The sequence below is a fragment of the Danio aesculapii genome, chromosome 24, assembly GCF_903798145.1.
Source record: "Danio aesculapii chromosome 24, fDanAes4.1, whole genome shotgun sequence".
NCBI lineage: Eukaryota > Metazoa > Chordata > Actinopteri > Cypriniformes > Danionidae > Danio > Danio aesculapii.
This window is the reverse complement of record NC_079458.1, coordinates 5,360,914-5,382,059: the sequence shown is the minus strand read 5'-3', so window position 1 is coordinate 5,382,059 and position 21,146 is coordinate 5,360,914. Positions and strand designations below refer to the sequence as shown.

The window sequence follows — 21,146 nt, the reverse complement described above, 5'->3', positions numbered from 1 at the left end:
CCCATGCACGCTAGATTAACTATCGTTTAGGCTTTTAACTAAGGGCTGTTCACATATTGCGTCTTTTACGTGTGCAAGTTTGTTATTCCTAAAGGAGGCTTGCGCAAGCTTTCCAGGCACCCCTAGTTGAAAGAACGCCACGAGCTCACCACGACTCTATTTATTTATTTATTTATTTATTCATTGTTCTGTTGTTTATTTTTCAGTGTAAAATTATTACTTGTGTTTAAATGCCAAAAAAGTTCAAAGAGAAATGGACTATTGTTTGTTTTTACTATTGTTTTGTGCTGTATTAATTGGTTATTGAGCAGCAATAAATCGCACTTTAAAATATAAAGAGTTTTCATGTGATTTCTCTAAACTAGTAGTGTTTTGAAATTAATGAATCCATAATAATCGTGATAACTGTGAAACCGTGATTATTCCTCAGACTATAATCGTACAACCAAAATCTATAATCGTTGCATCACTAGTCTTGATCCAGCTATCAGTGTTGTTTTAACGGAGATTAAATGGTGGATATGGGATTATTTGATTTGTCATTATAGCGATGGACTTGACAGTTTAATAATTAAATGAAAGATTTTCAATTATATATGGTTATTTTAAGGCCTGTGTCAGTGCGATTTTAGGTGCTTTTAAATAATTTGCATTCAAGTTTGTAGCTTTATAACTTTATAAGCTTTATAAGTGGTCCCCAATCTCGTTCCTGGAGGTCCGGTGCCCTGCAGGGTTTAGCTCCAACTTGCCTCAACACACCTACCTGGGTGTTTCAAGTATACCTATAAAGATTAGCTTGCTCAGGTGTGTTTGATTAGGCTTGGAGCTAAAATCTGCTGGACACCAGCAGGACCTCCAGGAACAAGTTTGGTGACCCTTGCTTAATAAGATGAATTTTATTTAATGATTTACAGTGCAATTTTACATCAGATTGAGTTTTTTTTTTATCTCATTCTGTTAAAGTCCACGGATAACCATAAAGCACTGTTTAATTCACTTTAAATTTTTATTATTAATTTATTTTATGCAGATGCACTCGGCTACAAAATAATCCCAATCAATCTAAAATAATAAATTCTTTACAAATAGTGTTATTTGTCATGTTGTGATTTTTATATTTCTATCACGGCATGTATTGCAGAAAAACTAAATCTCGCCATGTCTGTTGTTTATAATTTTGTGCAGCCCTAATCTCTACATGTTTCTTATGTAGGGACAAAAACAAACTTGGTTGAGGGCTGTTTGGCAAAATAAATATAGAAAACTGTATTACATTAAAGTCACCATTGGTAATTTTCTAATTTGTTCCAAGTAGTACACATCACTTAAATTGAATTAAGTAATGCCCTGTATCTTTTTATATTTTGAAAGAACTTAAAATAAAAACATAAGCAAGGGAATTCATTGCTGAATACACTAGTCAAGCTGCATTTGCCTTTGCATTGATTTGCCCGCCAATGTCTTCTACAATGTCCTCCAGGGGCGCTGCTTACAATTTTGGGCCTTATGAAAGTATATTTTTGACATTGGACCCCTGCTAGAACTGTTAATACTAAGTATACAGATTCTTGGGGCCAGGTGTGCCTCTGGCTGGTTCGGACTTATGACATCATTTTTTGGGTGTGGTGGTTTGGCCCCCTTATAGTAACTCTGGGGGCCCCAAAAGTGCGTGGGCCCTTAGAATCATTCTAACTATTCCAACCCCCAAGAATCTGCACACAAGCGTGGCGCCTCAGCTGGGGGCCCTTAGAATCATCCTTACTTACCTCCGCTTAGCAGCATCCCTGATGTCCCGTGTACCATCAAGTGACAGGATGTACATTTAAAAGAATCATTTACAACAAATCATTTACAAATGGTGGATGAGGAGGGAATCTCCTCATCCACCACCAGTGTGCAGCATCAACCTGGATGACACGACGACAGCCATATTGTGCCAAACCGCACACCACACACTAGCTGATTGGTGGAGAGGAGACAGAGTGTTGAAACCAATTATGATATGGGTTGGTTAGAAGGCCATGATGGACAGACGCAGGTGGGCAAATTTGGCCAGGATGCCGGGGTTAAATCCCTACTTTTTTTTCAAAGGACATACTGGGATTTGTCAGGACCTCTGTTTAACGTCTTATCAGAAAGACTGTGCCTGTGACAGTATAGAGTCCCCTTTACTATACTGGGATGTTAGGACCCACACAGACCGCAGGTTGGGTGCCACATGCTGGCCTCTCTAACACCACTTCCGGCAGCAACCTAGCTTTCCCATGTGATCAGATCAGGCACAGTCCTGCTTGGCTTCAGTGGGCAACCATGTGAGATTTGCAGAGAGCTAGGTGCCGGTAGATAGGATACAGCTGTGGATTTGCACATCAATATAGCATATTTTTTGTGACACTATGTAACAATATTTAATATTTTTACAGTAGTGTGACGGTTGGGTTTATGGTTGGGGTAGGGGTAGATGTAAAAAAAATAAAATCTATTGGGTAATTTAATAAATAACATAAATAATACTCAGTACAACTACTGTTTTTACATTACTGTTACAGTTGGCTTTAGGGTTGGGGTGGGGGTAGATGTTAATAAAATGCAATTCATGAAATTTTATTAATAATATAAAATAATTCTCGTTAACTTCCAGCCGCGACCGTAACTGATCTAGCAAGAACCAGAAGTAATCTTAGGCTGTGTTCGAAATTGCCTACTACTCAGTAGGTACTGCATTTGAATTTATTACTCGACCATTAGAAAAGTATGTTCTATACAGTTTGAATGTGAGTAGTATGAATGGAACCTCGAAGTACTACATCCGCCATTTTGTCATCATCACATGACCTACCCGCATCAGTGGCGTCGCTTCACTCCTATTCATGAATTCTCTCGCGATGCATAATGAGATAGTGTAGCATCCATAAGATGAGCACTTCAGAATCAGAATCGTCGCCCCTCCTATGCAATCCTCAAAATAGCGGTGCGTGACTGTCAGTTGACGTGCTCCATAATGATAAATAGACGCTGTTTCCCTAACGGATTCTGTACACGTGATTTGAAGCGGAGCAAATGTCTGGGTTGTGCGTGCGTGTTTGAACAGATACACACATAATTAATAATAATATTATATCTAAAGATGTCGATCTTGGTTGTTGTTTTTTTTTTTTTCAAACATAACTAATTTCATCCTGTAATGAGCATAAAAAGTTAGGAAAGCACTCGAAAGCTTTCATTATAATGTTAGATGTGTGCATTTTTAAAGTGACACCTTTATTTAATGGAATCAAATGAAAAATCCAAATAAATGATACATTCATTCACTGCTCTTTAATCAAAATGTGTAAGTTGAGATTTTTTAAAGCTGTTAATTTTAATAAACAGAACTGTTTGCTAATTTATTTGCTGCTAATGTATACTATTTATTTTTTTCTTTTGTAAATAATAATAATAAAACATTACTGACAGTTTAACTGTTTATTTATAATGAAACAGCTCCAAATGAACATATTTAGCAATTTGGGGATTTTTTTAAAGGGGGGGGGGGAGGCGAGAGGGCGGGGGGGGAGAGGGATCCTTTATTATGGTGGGCATATCCAACGCAATCTCACGGCAATACGTAACTTTTTGCTTTAGTGGCTAATTCGTATGGATTCGTACGATCTTATTCGTACAATTTAGTACGATTCGCTCATCACCCAATGACGGTTGGGGTTAGGGGTGGGGTTAGGTGCCACGCCTCCTTTTTAAAATCGTACGAATTAGCCACTAAACTGACAAAACGTTAAATACTTGCATTTCCTCGTGAGATCAGGCTGGCATATCCCTTATTTTCACATCCCAATGTTGACAGGTATGCAACATGACTCCACATGCGGACCTGGAGAAATGTGATCGATTATAGGCTCTCAATGTCGATTTCAATTACTTTTCTATTAATATATGGAATATATTCCAGTATATTAATATATGTAAGTATGCGATTTCGAACGCAGCTTTAGAATTTAGCTGAAAACACACCAGAAGTGCATTTTCAGATTTCAATTTTAGATTACAAGGGCAAACTATTTTGTTTTACCTAATGACATGCACAGATAAATTGTCCACCACAAAACTAAATATGAGCTAACAAAATCAATATGGTTAGTTTTGATTTCATGTGTACTTTAAAGTCATTCCCACAACCCTCCCCATCAAGCGTGTGCTTTAATTTGGATATCTCTGCTTTATATACTCAAGTATCCCCTTTTGTTTTTGTATGACGCGCCTTCAGCTCCGTTCGCGTGCGCGCGCCACGTCACCATCACCTCGCGAACTCGCGTGAGTCCTCCCACCGCCCACGCGTGACATCTGAAAGAGAGAAAGAGAGAGAGAGGGAGAAAAAAAAACATGAAATAAATAAATAAATAAATGAGCAAGGTGCAGTTCCGCCAGGAGCCCTGAGTGAGTGAGAGTGTGTGTGTACGCGCGCTCGCGTGTGTGTGAATGTGTGTGTGGCGTCTGTCTGAAACATGAACCGCTTGCTTTAGACATCCAGGAGCGCTTTCAAAACGCGGGAAATATCCTCACCATCAGCACCACCACCATCATCGTCATCTTCATCATCCTCCCCGTCCTTCCGCGGGGGGAAAAAAAACCTGTTCGAGCTTCAATTTTATTTGTGCGAGCTGCCTACGAAAGTGTGATACACAACACACATAAATATACTACAGAGTGTGTGTGCGTGGTGTGGTTTAAATTAGTGTTGATGCTTTTATTTACTATCTCAATTAACACCCGCGGGAAGCTGGAGCATTCACGTCGTGATCACAGAAAAGCGTCGTGTTTTTCTGATGGATTAACATACGATCTGAACTCAGCCCAGGTCAAGTGAGTATATACTAGATGTATGTCTGTACAGTGTGCTAAATGTCTGTGTATGTATGTGTGTGTGTGTATGTGATGTTTGTTGCATGCATTATTGTTCTGTCATGTGATTAAATAAACTCTCTTTCTCTGTCTAATTTCTCCTTGGTGTTGTTTAATCTGATAGTCCAGGCTGAACATTACTTTCTCAACATGCAACAAGTATTGTTTTGTGCTGCTGCGTTCATGCATTGATTCTCACACCAGCATTCATGTTTTTTTTTTTTTTGGGGGGGGGACCACAGAGGAGGTGTGTGTGAATGCACAACACACACTACATACATGTACACTCAATATTTGTTTTAATGTGAGCGTATATCCATGCATATGCTGATTTATGGGGATTAAAATGTGGATTTTCACCTGTTAGCACTAGTCAGCATGGATAACTAGTCTAGTGCTCTAGTGTCATCTCTCTCCTGCAGGGATGAGTAATCAGGCAGACACAGAGACGACGCTTTTGTGAACTCGTCAAGTAAAAAAAAAAGCAGGGAAGAAGGCGAAAATGGAAGGCATCAGGTTTTATTTTTATACTACGGCGTAAATAATTGAAGAGCTGTGCATGGATGTTGAACTCGGTGACCAGTGGTCTGTTTGATTTGATGCAGAAACTGAAAGATCTAACACAGGCTTTGTTGATTTAAAAAAAAAGGGGGGGGGGGGCAGTTCACACAAAATATGGAAATTACCTCATCATTTGTGGTCTTTTGTATGTTTTTAAACCGTTTCTTTCTTCTTACAGAGAAAAAAAGAAGATGTTTTGAAGAATGGTGGCACCCATTGACTTCCATATTAGAAAAATGGTTACTAATGATGTCAGTGGGTGCCAGCTATCAGCATTCTTCAAAATATCTTCCTTCGTGTTCAATGGAAGAAAGAAACTTAAGTGTTGATGGAGCATTTTTTTGGGTGAACCGCCCCTTTAAATTAGTAGTTATGCCAAAATGTAATTATTTATAGATTTATAGATATATTTATAGATTCATTCATTCTTTTTTGTGATGCTTTACTAAAGGAATCAGGAAAAATATCATTCAGTCAGTGTATCTGTAGTTCATGTCTGGAAATGTTGTGTAGCAGCTGAAATAGTTGATGAGATATTTAAAAGACTCTATTTTAGGATCACAGTGCGGGACAAAAATAATCTGTTTAAGTCTTCAAATCTTTCCTCTGTGCTTCAGAACTTTGGGTTTTACACATTTGTCAGTTAGTCAGAATGAAAGTGATGTTTAGTTAGTATATAAAATAAGTGATACTTTAAATGATGGTTGAACATTATTGCTGACATAATTCAAAAATATTAAAGCAGATATTTGTATTTATTTAGTCAAATCTAATGTTGACACCATTATTTTTACTAGTTAATATCTCAGGATTTTTAGTTTTTAAGTGAAACCGAATCAATTGAATGGTCAGAAATGTTTTTAAGTATACAAGGTTGCATTTATTTTATAAAAAAAATAGTTAAAACAGTAATGTCATACAAAATTGAGCAATATAAAATATATATAATTTTTTACTATATATTCATGTAGAAAATAGATATTTCTAAAAATGAATAAATAAATACAATATAATTTTTATTTATACATTCATTTTCCTTCGGTTTAGTCTCTTTGTTTATCAGGGGTCGCCACAACGGATGCCCTTCCAGCTGCAACCCAGTACTGGGAAACACCCATTCACACTCATACACTAAGGCCCATTTAGTTTATTCAATTAGCTTCTAGCGCATGTGTTTGGACTGTGGGGAAACCAAAGCACCCAGAGGAAACCCACACCAACACGGGGAGAACATGCAAACTCCACACAGAAATGCCAACCTTCTTGCTATGAGGTGACAGTGCTAACCACTGAGCCACCGTGCTCATTTTAATTTATGTATTGTTATCATAAAGCTGATTTATAAGCATCATTATTACTCCAGTTTTCTGTGTCATGTAATTCTTCAGAAAGTCATTCTAATATGATGATTTTATTATCAGGAATAATTTGATTATCAATATTGAATACCGTGCTGTATAAATCATGTGTTTGTTTCAGCATTCTCAACACATTTTAAAAGGCATCTTATATAAACTTGATTGTTTTCAGAAATAGTAAAAAGTAATTTTTTTAAATGCTACTGACCTCAAAGATGATCAGACACAGTTCAGAGCTTTTCTCTTCTCTCTGTCTACTTTCATGTTTTATTTTATTATGCTCTCATTGGCACAAAACTCTTTCTTTCTCATTTGCCTTTCATCTTTATCCTTTTCTGAGCTTCATTTTGAGACTGTCTTGATGTACTGTAGCTTTATTGTTCTTACTGGCAGCAGTCAAATATTCTCTGCTAATATTAGCTTTATTTAGAGGTTGATTGGTTTGTGGAAAGGGTTATGGCAGTGGATTTATATGGTGTAAAGCTGAAATGCGCTCCTGTTGGTTGTTGCTTTGATGCTTATTGTAAGAGAAATTACGCTACTGGAAAGTGTCTAATTTTATCGGAGGGAAAATTAGACTGCAACAGCCATTATGTTGGTGAACATGTCAAACCAACGATCAAAGACCACTGATTTTAGCCTAAATTGATTTTTTTCCAATTTTTTTTAGGTTGTCTCAGACAATCAAATCATGTCCAAAATTATACAGTGTGAGCCATTTAATTTTTGTTTTCAGCAGTTAAAGGCACAATATGTCATTAAAATAGCCAAAAAACCACTAGAACAGTGTTATGTATTTTGCTGACGTATGTATTTACGTTCTGAGTGTACAGAGCATCTGGAAAGTATTCAGAGCATTTCACTTTTTCAACTTTTTTTTTATGTTCCAGCCTTATTCCAAAATGGATTAATTAATTTATTCCCTCAACGTTTATTTCCTCATTTATTTTCAAACCCTGGAAAATCACATCTACATAAGTATTCACAGCCTTTGCTCAGTTCTTTGTTGATGCACTCTTGACAGCACCTACAGCCTCAAGTTATTTTGAATATGATGCCACAAGCTTGGCACACCTGTCTTTGGGAATTTTTGCCCATTCCTCTTTGCAGTATCTCTCAAGCTCTATCAGGTTGGATGGGAAGCGACGGTGTATAGCCATTTTCAGATCTCTCCAGAGAGGTTTAATAGGATTTAGGTCTGAGCTCTGGCTGGGCCACTCAAGGACATTCACCGACTTGTTGTGAAGCCACTCCATTGATGTTTTACCGGTGTGCTTTGGGTCATTGTCCTGCTGGAAGATGAACCGTCGCCCCAGTCTGAGGTCAAGAGCACTCTGAAGCAGGTTTTCATTCAGGATGTCTCTGTACATCGCTGCATTCATCTTTCCTTCTATCCTGACTAGTCTTCCAGTTCCTGCTCCTGAAAAACATCCCCACAGCATGATGCTGCCACCACCATGCTTCACTGTAGGGATGGTATTAGCCTGGTGATGAGCGCTGCCTGGTTTTCTCCAAATGTAACGCCTGGCATTCACTCCAAAGAGTTCAATTTTAGTCTCATCAGAGCAAAGAATTTCATTTCTTATGGTCTGAGAGTCCTTCAGATGCCTTTTGGCAAAATCCAGGCGGGGAGTGGCTTCCTTCTGGCCACTCTACCATACAGGCCTAATTGGTGGATTGCTGCATGGATGGTTGTCCTTCTGTAAGGTTCTCCTCTCTCTACAGAAGAACACTGGAGCTCAGACAGAGTAACCATCGGGTTATTGATCACCTCTCTGACTAAGGTCCTTCTCCCCCCATCACTCAGCTTAGATGGCCGGCCAGGTCTAGGAAGAGTCCTAGTGGTTCCATCTTCCACTTACAGATGATGGAGGCCACTGTGCTCATTGGAACTTTCAGAGCAGCAGAAGTTTTTCTGTAACTTTTCCCAGCCTTGTACCTTGAGACAATCCTGTCTCAGAAGACTACAGACAATTCTTTTGTCTTCATGCTTGGTTTGTACTTTGACATGCACTTTCAACCCTGGGACCTTATATAGACAGCTGTATGCCTTTTCAAATCATGTCCAATCAACTGAATTGACCACAGGTGAACTCCAATGAAGCTGCTGAAACATCTCAAGAATGATCAGTGGAAACAGAATGTACCTGAGCTCAATTTAGAGCTTCACGCCAAAGGCTGTAAATACTGATGTACATGTGATTTTAAGCTTTTTTATTTGTAATAAATTTGCAACAATTTCAAAGAATCTGTTATCACATTGTCATTGTAGGCTATTGTGTGTAGAATTTTGAGGAAATAAATGAATTTAATCCATTTTAGAATAAGGCTGTAACATAAAACATTTTTGGGAAAAAGTAAAGCGCCCTTTTCGGATGCACTGTATGTGCGTGTTTATGCTAATAATGTCACACACTATTATATCTATTATATCTATTCCTGGTTTGGTTTTTCTAGATAACATGGAAACAGCAGTGAGGCTTTAAAATGTTGTGTTTTATTAGCCTGCACAAAGCAGCATTATAACTGAAGCCTAAAATGTATTTAGTCTGATAAAACAGTGCTGCCATCTCCACTGTGCATAATAAAAGCTCCGCTGGCTTTCATGCTACAATGCACTCATATGAACTAGCACTGCACTTTTTGCCCAATAGACTTTCATTCATAAACATTTGAATGCAGCAGATCGGAAACACAAGCTCATGCGTAAAGTTTCTTGCATGAGACCAATAGAAGTTCAAAACGTGACCTCTCTGTATGCAGAAATGTCAAATCAATCGCTCGCTTTATCGATGTCTAATCTTCTCGTTTTATCCGCCTCTTTTCACAGCGTTGAACGACAGAATTTCGCATGCTCAAACTGTAGTGTTACCACAGCTTTACTCTACTTCATAATAGCGTGATAAGTCTAATACTTTAGCTCATCCATTAACATGATTTCTGCAGGAGTCCTGTAGGATGTAATGAAGACTACAACTCCCATGATTCCACACTCAGTCATGGCATCTTTAAACTACACCATTGTTTGTTGTGAATACACTCCCTCTAGTGGTGAAAATTACATACTGTGGCTTTAAATATCCTTTAACTGTGTGTGTGTGTGTGTGTGTGTGTGTGTGTGTGTGTGTGTGTGTTTGACGTCACTCTGACCTGTGAAATCACATCATGTGATGGTCATGAGACCAATAGAAGATTAAAACGTGATCTCTCTGTATACAGAAATGTAAAATATGGAGCAAAACAGTCGCTTTATCAATCTAATCATCTTGTTTTATCCCGCCCTTTTTCGCAGCACTGGACGACAGAATTTCACATGCTCAAACTCTAGTGTCACCATGAATTTACTCTGCTTCATACTAGCTTGATAAGTGTAATACTTTTTTACGCTTTTGTTTGTGGTGCATACACTCCCTCTAGTGGTGAAAATTACATACTATGCCTTTTAAATATACTTAAGCAGTAACTACAGTATTTATTCGGCTCTAGTTTTATTATTAGAGTCAAAGCAGAGTTCAGATGCGTCTGTTAGCATTTCCATGATGTCATATCACAGTTAGGGTTAATAATTTTGACTGTCCAGATTTAGAGAAATAAGCAATTTTAACTAGTTAATGGAGTGTGTGTTTGTGCGTTAATGACGTCACTTTGACCTGTGAAATCGCATCACGTAATTGCGTGAGACCAATAGAAGATCAAAACGTGACGTCTTTTTACAGATATGTAAAATATGGAGCAAATCGCTAGCTTTATCTATGTCTAATCGTCTCGTTTTATCCCGCCTTTTTTAGAAGCACTGAACGACAGAATTTCGCATGCTCATATTCGACAACTATACTACAAGACTACAACTCCCTTGATTCCACACTCAGTCACGGCATCATCAAACTATGCCTTTGTTTGTTGTGAATATGCGCCCTCTAGTGGCGAAAATTCCATACTGTGCCTTAAAATATCCTTTAATTGTAACTACCGTATTTATCAAGTATTATTGTACAGTACAGTATTATTGCAGGCAAAACAGACTCCAGTGAGTTCAGATGGCTCTGTTAGCATTTCCATGATGTCATATCTCAGTTATTACCGCTAATAGTTTCTCCATCTTTCTCTCTCTCTCTCTCTCTCTCTCTCTCTCTCTCTTTTTTTCTCCTTTCTGCTGTAATTGATGTGAAAGTTGTGAAAGTGCTGATCTCTCAGATGCAGAGGTGAGGAATGGGTTACACTCGCGGGAAGACGATACACTTCCCTCATTTAGCAACTTTGACCTCCTCCTTGAGTCATATTTCTCGTAATTCCTCACATTTCTCACTCTGTGGTTATGTAGGCTTAGATTTCTGTCTTATATACAGCGTCTGTTTGCTACCAACAGTCAAACGTTCATTTAAATCACTCCCGTTGGAGATGCTTAATGTTTTTAATTCAAATTTTTTTGCTGCTTTGTTTTAGTTTTTAATGCAGCAGTTTTTGAATGCTTTTGAATTTTGCAGTTTTATTTATTATTGTTTATTGCTCCTTTCTTATTTTCCCAGTACTGGGTTGCGGTTGGAAGGGCATCCGCTGTGTAAAACACATGCTGGAATAATTAGCGGTTCATTCCGCTGTGGCGACCCCTGAAATGCCAACTGACCCAGCCGGGACTCGAACTAGCGACCTTCTTGCTTGTAGGTGAGAGGGCTACCCGCTGCGCCACCGCACCGCCTATATTATATTATATCATATTTTATTATATTATATTATATTATATTATATTATATTATATTATATTATATTATATTATATTATATTATATTATATTATATTATATTATATTTCTTAGTGATGGGTTGCAGCTGGAAGGGCATCCGCCATGTAAAACATATGCCGGATAAGTTGGCGGTTTTCCGCTGTGGCGACCCCAGATTAATAAGGGACTTAGCCGAAAAGAAAATAAATGAATGAATGTTTCTTTCTCAACCACACAAACTATTTAAATAGGCTTAGATCTTTATTAGAGGATAGCTCCAGATTTTTCTACTTACTAAATTTATATTTAGCATTTATTTATATATATATATATATATAAATGTGAATATTAAATAGTATGTAATAAAATACATTTTAATTATTAATTGATATATTTATATAAATATTCTTGTTTTTTTCTATGTCAAGCTCTAGATTTTTCTTATTAAATATATATTTAGTTATTTTGCATTTATTTATTTATAAATAAGAATATTTAATAGTATGTAATAAAATGGCATTTTAATAATTAATTTATATATTTATATAAATATATTTGATTTTTTTCTACCTGTATAAATTGATGTTTTTATTATTTATTATCAAATTATTCTATTATAAATTTAATGCTTTATTATAATTAATTGTAATACACCTTTAATTAAAACCAAATGTATTTTTTTATAAAGTATGTCAAGTTTACATCTTACTAATAATCATTGGATTTTTTTTATCATAGAATGTTCTTAGTTTCACTTTTCAAGCTTTTGAATTGAATTGATTTTATTTATTTAACAGGGACATGCACAAAAATATAACCTCGAAAAGATGTGTTGTGCCAGGTTTTAGCAAGATTGCCATTTTCCATCTGCAGTCCCCGGACAGATAAATCTTAAAACGATCAAAGAAAAGAAAGAAAAAAGATTCATTCGGCTTAATCCCCTTATATATTCATATGTTTTACACAGCGGATGTCCTTCCAGCTGCAACCCAGTACTGGGAAACATCCATACACAGTCATTTACACACACTACGACCAATTTAGTTTATTCAATTCACCTACAGTATAGCGCATGTGTTTGGACTGTGGGGGAAACCGTAGCACCCGGAGGAAACCTACGCGAAGACAGGGAGAACATGCAAAACTCCACACAGAAATGCCAACTGTGCCAGCCGGTATTCGAACCAGCGACCTTCTCGCTGTGAGGTGACAGTGCTAACCACTGAGCCACCGTGCCTCCCAAAAAGCCATTCATTCATTCATTTTCTTTTCAGCCTAGTCTCTTTATTAATCCGGGATCTCCACAGCGGAATGAATCGTCAACTTATACAGCGTATGTTTTACGCAGCGGATGCCCTTCCGGCTGCAACCCATCACTGGGAAACACCCATACACTCTCATTTACACACGTACACTACGGACAATTTAGCTTACCCAATTCACCTATAGCGCATGTGTTTGGACAGTGGGAGAAACCGGAGCACCCGGAGGAAACCCACGCCAACACGGGGAGAACATGCAAACTCAAAAATAATAATAATAAATAAGTGTAAAAAATAAAATGGCCATTTTAAAACATACAGGCTAAACACAAAGCCAAACACTCAGTGTGTACAAATTATTTGACAAAAACCACCTCCTGGTCAGGCGTGAAAACATCTTGTAATTTGTGCATGAGATGAATTCTGTTGGAAGAGTATACTATAGACTTGTGGCACTATAAGAAAAAGACGATTGGCCAGGGATAATACACTCTCCTCTTACCATGGAGCATGTCGTTTGAGATGTGTTCTCTGATGTAAGAGTTAAAATGATCTTAACTCAGGAGCAGCAATATTATAAATAAGTTTAAAAACAGAATTCGCGGATTTCCGCACATTGTTTTTGATCTCACCCTTTTCTGACTGGGTCGTTTCTCTTTTAAACCCTTCTAGTCCAGCATCTGTAATGTCTCTCATTTACAGTTTAGTGAGCAGCGCATTTCCAAAACGAAGGCTGATGCGCCGGCAGCCAGTGGCTCTTTTGTTTGCAGTATAATGAGCTGTTATTTGTGCTCACAGGTAGCTCAGAACTGTAGTTTGCCCTTAAGGAAGGAACCGCTTTTCTGCACAGCTGCTGAAGCAGACAATATGGAGTCTGCTCTTCTCTGCAGTCTGTGAGCATCGCTGAATGAAAATGTGAGAGTCTCTCACACACACACACACACACACTTGCACATCACAGAGAGATGCGTTTAGTGCTATGGCAAGCCATTTTCACATTAAATCCATTCACATCTGTTTTCATGCTACTATTTAGGGTGTCCTTGTTACAGTGTAACCATTCATTTAACTACTGAGTAACATTAATAACTATTTAATGACATCAATTACCATCTACTTACTATATGGTTATGGTTAGAAGAATAAGTTTATGGTTGGTCGAATGTAATCATGCATAATTAATTGTATTAACTACTGTTTATTGGTTAATTGTATTACATGAACTGTAAGTTCATGGAATGTGTAACAAAGACACCTTAAAATAAACTGTTACCCCATTATATTTTCCATTAGGGGCTTATTATATACTACTGCTTGTTCTATCTAGTGACTATTTATTATATAGGCCAGTGTTTCCCAACCCTGTTCCTGGAGGCACACCAACAGTTCATGTTTTGGATGTCTCCCTCATCTGACCCATTAACTTCAGGTTTTGAGTCTCTTCTAATGCATTTTCCCAACCCTGTTCCTGAAGGCACGCCAACAGTACACATTTCCATCCTCTCCCTAATCAAACACACCTAAAAAAACTCATCAGAACATTAGAAGAGACTCCAAAACCTGAAGTTAACGGGTCAGATGAGGGAGACATCCAAAACATAAACTGTTGGTGTGCCTCCAGGAACAGGGTTGGGAAACACTGATATAGGCTACTAGTACTCATTCATTAGACACTGGTAACTCTTAAGTGGACACATCTACTTAGTGTTCTTATTACATACTAGTACATACTGTATTCATTTGATTAGTAATGCCTGTTAAATACACACTAGAACTACTTATTATAGTATTTATTTATTAGTAATAGTTTTCCTATTGACCTCAGTTTTGACTTATGTACAGTTGAAGTCAGAATTATTAATAATTATAAATATTTTTTTAAATATTTCCCAAATGATGTTTAACAGAGCAAGGAAATTTTTCACAGTATGTCTGATAATATTTTTTCTTCTTTAGAAAGTCTTATTGTTTTATTTCGGCTAGAATAAAAGCAGTTTTTAATTTTTAAACCATTTTAAGGTCAATATTATTAGCCCCTTAAGCTATATATTTTTTCGATAGTCTACAGAGCAAACCATCATTATTAAATAACTTGCCTAATTACCCTAACCTGCTTAGTTAACCTAATTACCCTAGTTAAGCCTTTAAATGTCACTTTAAGCTGTATAGAAGTGTCTTGAAAAATATCTAGTCAAATATTATTTACTGTCATCATGGCAAAGATAAAATAAATCAGTTATTAGAAATGAGTTATTAAAACTATTATGCTTAGAAATGTGCTGAAGAAAATCTTCTCTCTGTTAAACAGAAATTAGGGAAAAAATAAACGGGGGCTAATAATACAGGGGGGCTAATATTTCTGACTTCAACTGTATGTATTCCAGTTGTGACTATACATTAATATTATTCATTTGATACTGGTACTTATTCTAGTACTCATTCATTAGTTTCTAGTATTTATTATATTTTCTAGTATATTTACTTTTACTAAATGGATTTTATTTCTAATTTGTAAAATACTAATATTTATTAATTAGATACTAGTTCTTATTTATTACACTCTAGGTCTTGTGCTTCTTTGTTACATATAAAAAAGCTCTAATAGCTAAAGAATAAACACATACTCATACTTAATGGGAACGAGCACTCTGAAATTTAATGGTTTGAGAATTATTCAACATGTTTAATATATAAGGTGCGTCCCAAATCACATACTTACAGTTAAAGTCAGAATTATTAGCCCCCCTTTGATTTTTTTTTTTCTTTTTTAAATATTTCCCAAATGAACAGAGCAAGGAAATTTTCACAGTATGTCTGATAATATTTTTTCCTCTGGAGAAAGTCTTATTTGTTTAATTTCGGCTAGAATAAAAGCAGTTTTTAATTTTTTAAAAGCCATTTTAAGATCAAAATTATTAGCCCCTTTAAGCTATTTTTTTCCGATAGTCTACTGAACAAACCATCATTATACAATAACTTGCCTGATTACCCTAACCTGCCTAGTTAACCTAATTAACCTAGTTAAGCCTTTAAATGTCACATTAAGCTGTATAGAAGAGTCTTGAAAAATATCTAGTCAAATATTATTTACTGTCATCATGGCAAAGATAAAATAAATCAGTTATTAGAGATGAGTTATTAAAACTATTATGTTTAGAAATGTGTTGAAGAAAATCTTCTCTCTGTTAAACAGAAATTAGGGAAAAAATAAACGGGGGCTAATAATTCTGACTTGACCGTTAAACTTAAATTAGGGAAAATATACAAGAGGATTAATTCTGGCTTCATCTGTATATATAATAATATTGCACAGCCCTAATACAGATTATAGATGAAGAATGTGAAAGCGGCCTGCCATACACAACTGCAGAAATAGAGCCAACACCAGTGTGTCACGTGAATCCTCTGTCTGTCTGTCTGTCTGCCTGTCTGTCTGTCCGAGAGGATTTAAATGATACCAATGCACTTGTTTTTGGCTTTTACTTCTCAAGCACTTCTGTATTGAAAAACAGCCAGTGTATGCAGGAGATAAGCTCTCTCTGTCTCTCTGTCTGCCCATTCATGCTATATTTCTTTCTGCATCAGTGGATCTGATGTTTTGACCTTTGAAGGAGGCAGAGAGGAAGACGCGTTTTTGATGAATGTCTCGATAGAATGGTTGAAATTGTTGGCGCACAGATCAGATGAGAGGGAAGCGTGTGTGTCTGTGTGTCTGTGTGTGTGTCTCTCTGCAAAGGGGAGGATCTGCAGCATCGCCGCATCGCTGCAGTTCTCCTCAGGACCTGTTGGGGCAGCACTGCACCAGACAGGCTCATGTGAGGCTCTGACAGCGTTTTTGGAGAAAAGGAGACTTTAATAGAGGCCATATGATGTGTTTTCTTTAGTGTAACAGAGCTGATTTGGAGAGTTGCTGTTTATCTTAGAGAGAAGGCCTTAATATGTAGGCTAGATCTGCCAAATATGCATCAATCCAGACTAGGGCTGCTGGGTTATTAGCCTCCCTCCAAATTCTGATTCTCCAAAACTGATTTGTTTTATCTTCGCCATGATGACAGTACATAATATTTGACTAGATTTTTTTTAAGATACTAGTTTCCTCTTAAAGTGACATTTAAAGGCTTAACTATAGGTTAATTAGGCAAGTCATGGTATAACGATGGTTTGTTTTTTTGATAATAATAATATTGAACTTAAACAGGTTTTCAGTAAAAGAAAACTGCTTTCATTCTAGCCAAAATAAAACTAATTACCATTTACAGAAATGATACTATATTGTGAGATTATGGAACAATATGTAAGATTACTTGTATCGTGATATGAGATTTTATCACCCAGCCCTAATCCAGACCCTGATATACTACTGTTTGCCAATGGGTTATAAAAGCCATATAGCATTCAGGACTGTGGGTTACTTTCATTTTGTCACAGCGAAAGTGAAAGTTCACCCAAAAATGTTTTGTTAATTTTCTCACCCGCAGGTCATCCGAGATTTAGGTGATTTTCTGTCTTCAGTAGATCATTAAAGAAGATTTTGAGCTGAATCTGAGGTCCTTGGCGATTCTTATAATGTATGTGTATGGTTACCGGTTTTTGAGAATAAACATAAATACTGTGAAACAAGTCGATGAAACCTGATGAAACACTGAGGTCTTGTGATGCAAAACGATCGGTCCGTGTAAGATACTGAACATTACTTACAATATTATTATAGCTTTAATATTTAACAGTTTGGATAGTTTTATTTATTTATTTATTAATTTATTTATGTTTATTTAACAGGGACACTGCAGTATAACATTGCTACACTTTAAAGCAGCCAATGCTCCATATATAGTCTTCTAACCAATGGCTAATTTGCAGCCTTAGTCCCTGCTAAGGTTTTTTGTTTTTACACTGAAACAGTACGAATATCTTTATAATGTACATATAAAAAGATACATTATAAATATAATGCATGTATAATGTAAAAACTGCAATATAATAGTACTTGGCACATGCATGAGTGTAGTTCAGGCTGTGGATTAAAGCTAATATTATTGTAAATAATGTTCAGTTGCTTGCACAGACTGATCATTTCTCGTTATAAGACCTCAACGTATCATCAAGAGCTCAGCAATTGATTTGGACTTGTTTGTATGTGTTTATTTTTAATCTCAAAAACCGGTAACCATTCACTGCCATTATATGAATCGCAAGGACCAAAGATTTAGCTCAAAATCATCTTAAATGTTCTGCTGAAGACAAAACGTCACCGATATCTCAGATGACCTGTGGGTGAGTAAAATAACTGTACTGTTTCATTTTTGGGTCACTTTAAGATATTTTTGGGATTTAATCTTTGTGCATCAATTAAAAAGTGTACACTCAAAAAATGATGTTTGCTGTTTGTTCAAACTACTTATTTAAAATAAGCTGAATCAACTCAATTCTTGAAGCTTTTTGGGGGACAGCTTAATGGTTTTATGTTCAATCCATTTAGAAGTGAACTTAATTCCTTCATGTTGTCCCAACACAAATCGACCAGCATTTTTTACAGTGTACACGCAGATCCATAGAGGACAAAAATATCCATGTCAAAAGAATTAATAAAAGTCTCATATTTTAATATATGTTTTTATAATTCATTTTCACATTTGTATGCGGTGAGCATCAGTACTGATGATACCTAAACAAAAAGTCATTAATTTTGAGGAATTTACCCTGTTAAAATACAAAGAACACTTATAGTCAAATCAAAGCAGGTTTTTCTGGATTATTATACACTGTAAAACCCAATAAGTTAAGGTAACTCAAACTGTTTGAGGAAACCGATTGTAACAAACCATTTAAGTTCAAAAACTAATCTTAATGAGTACTGTGAACTTACTCCATTTGAATAAACGAAGCAACTTGAGCACAGTAAAACCCGATAAATGAAGAGAACTCAAACCAACTGAGTACTGTAAAACCCAATAAGTTAAGACAACTTAAACCGTTTGAGGAAACCGATTGCAACAAACCATTTGAGTTAAACTAATCTATATGAGTACTGTGAACTTACTCCATTTAAGTTGAAGTAATGAGGTATTTAATTAACTCATTACCTTCAACACTGAGTTCAAAACTCTTTTCAAATGAGTAGAATTAACTTTCAGTCAATTTTGAGTTAACTACACTCATTTCATTTGATCAAGTTGACTGTTGGGTTTTACAGTGTAGTGTTGCATAAACCAATGAGCAGAAGAAACATTAATTCTGATATACTTTTGTGTTTTTTGTCACATTAAAAAAATCAAAGTACTGATATCCCTATACTGTAATACTTGGTTCCACACAATCGATTTGTATTGCGACAACACGGAATTAGGTTAATGTACTCAGTTTAACAAATTTAGGTGGATTGAACATGAAACAATTAAGTTGTGCCAAAAAACTAAACAACTGTTTTCTTTCAGCTCGTATGAAAAAAGTAGCATGAACATACAACATAAGGGATTTTTTTACTGTACCAATATACCTTCATAATTATAATCTCATCATTTTGATTTAATTTTCCCTACAGTGCTCAAAAGCAGAAAAAGTGTTGATTTGCTACACATATACCACCATTAAAAATGTGCCAAAGTATATCAAATGTTACATTTTACAAGCCTGCTAAAAAAAAGAAATATTTCAGTTATGTTCTGAGTGTAACTATTTTTGTTCTAAATGTAAAACAGATTTATTAAAGAAATATACTTAAATGAAAAAGACAAAAATATTCCACTCACTATTTATCAAAAAATAGTAAGCACAGCATTTCATTTTTTTTAAGATTTATTTTTGGCCTTTTTGCCTTTATTAGATAGGACAGAATTTAGACAGGAAGCAAAGTTAGAAGGGGGGGGGGGGGGGGGGGGGGGGGGGGGGGGGTGTTGGTAGGGTAGGGAAATGTCCTTGAGCTGGAATTCGAACTCGGGACGCCCTGACGTGCTACTGCACCATATGTCGACGCGCTAACCACTAGGCTATTGTGCCGACTACGTATTCCATTTTTAAACATCCTGGTCAGCCATTGGTCACAAACAGATAGCCCCACCCCCAAATTCACTCTATAGTTGTAGGTGGTTGTGATGCTCAAGTAAGACATCAAATATTCAGTGTGTGCTTATAATAAACACAACGATATTGACCACAGATATAATACTAGTTACTGTTTGTGGCTTTTACTAGTGTTAAATTCACTGTAGCGCTTCTTCATATCTCCTATGTGAACTTTTAAAGAGACAGTTCTCCCCAAAATGAAAATTCTGTCATCAATTACTCACTCTTGACTGGCTACAAACCAATTTGTGTTTCTTTCTTCTGTTGAACATAAAAGAAGATATTTTTAATGGCTGTAGAGCTCTGCAATTAATCAAAATTCAGTTTAGATATTGATTTTGGCTTTGATTTTGCATGATATCCTGCCCCATTTCCAGCAATACGCATTTGTTACGCTTCATTTGTTGATGTGTATTGGACTTATCCATGTTTTTAAAACGTATATAGAAAAAAATATATACATATATATACTGATATATACAGTTGAAGTCAGAATTATTAGCCCCCCTGAATTATTAGCCCCCTGTTTATCCCCCCCCCAATTTCTGTTTAACGGAGAGAAGATTTTCTTCAACACATTTCTAATCATAATAGTTTTAAAACTCATTTATAATAACTGATTTATTTTATCTTTGCCATGATGACAGTAAATAATATTTGACTAGATATTTTTCAAGACACTTCTATACAGCTCAATGTGACATTTAAAGGCTTAACTAGGGTAATTAGGTTAACTAGGCAGGTTAGGGTAATTAGGCAAGTTATTGTATAATGATGGTTTGTTCTGGAGACTATCAAAAAAAAAAAATAGCTTAAAGGAGCTAATAATATTGACCTTAAAATGTTTTTTAAAAAATTAAAAACTGCTTTTATTCTAGCCGAAATAAAACAAATAAGACTTTATCTGGAAGAAAAAATATTATCAGACATACTGTGAACATTTTATTGCTCTGTTAAACATCATTTGGGAAATATTAAAAAAGAAAAAAAAAATCAAAAGGGGGTTAATAATTTGACTTCAGCTGTACATTGTTTTAACTAATTGTGATTACAATTATGACCGAAATAATCATGGTTATGATTTTCCTCATAATTGAGCAGCCCTATTTTGAAGAACTGTGCAGGAACCCGTAACCATTGACTTTCCTAGTAGTTATTTTTTCTACTATGAAAGTCAATGGTTACAGTAAATGGTTTTTCATGTTTTTTCCAATGGTTTTTTCAACATTTTTAAATATCTTCTTTTGTGTTAAACAGAACAACCCCAGCAAAAAACTAAACAAAAAA

General features: G+C 36.0%; 1 protein-coding gene across 2 annotated transcripts in view; it reads left to right on the top strand.

Moving 5' to 3' along the window:
* The first annotated feature begins 4,717 nt into the window (after nucleotides 1-4,717).
* The window catches only part of kcnc3b (potassium voltage-gated channel, Shaw-related subfamily, member 3b), a 141,095-nt gene continuing 124,666 nt past the window's right edge, over nucleotides 4,718-21,146 (top strand). For both annotated transcript variants that reach the window (XM_056450864.1, XM_056450863.1), the window contains exon 1: nucleotides 4,718-4,857. The gene's annotated coding sequence lies outside the window, so the exon portion shown is untranslated. The remainder of the gene's footprint in view (nucleotides 4,858-21,146) is intronic.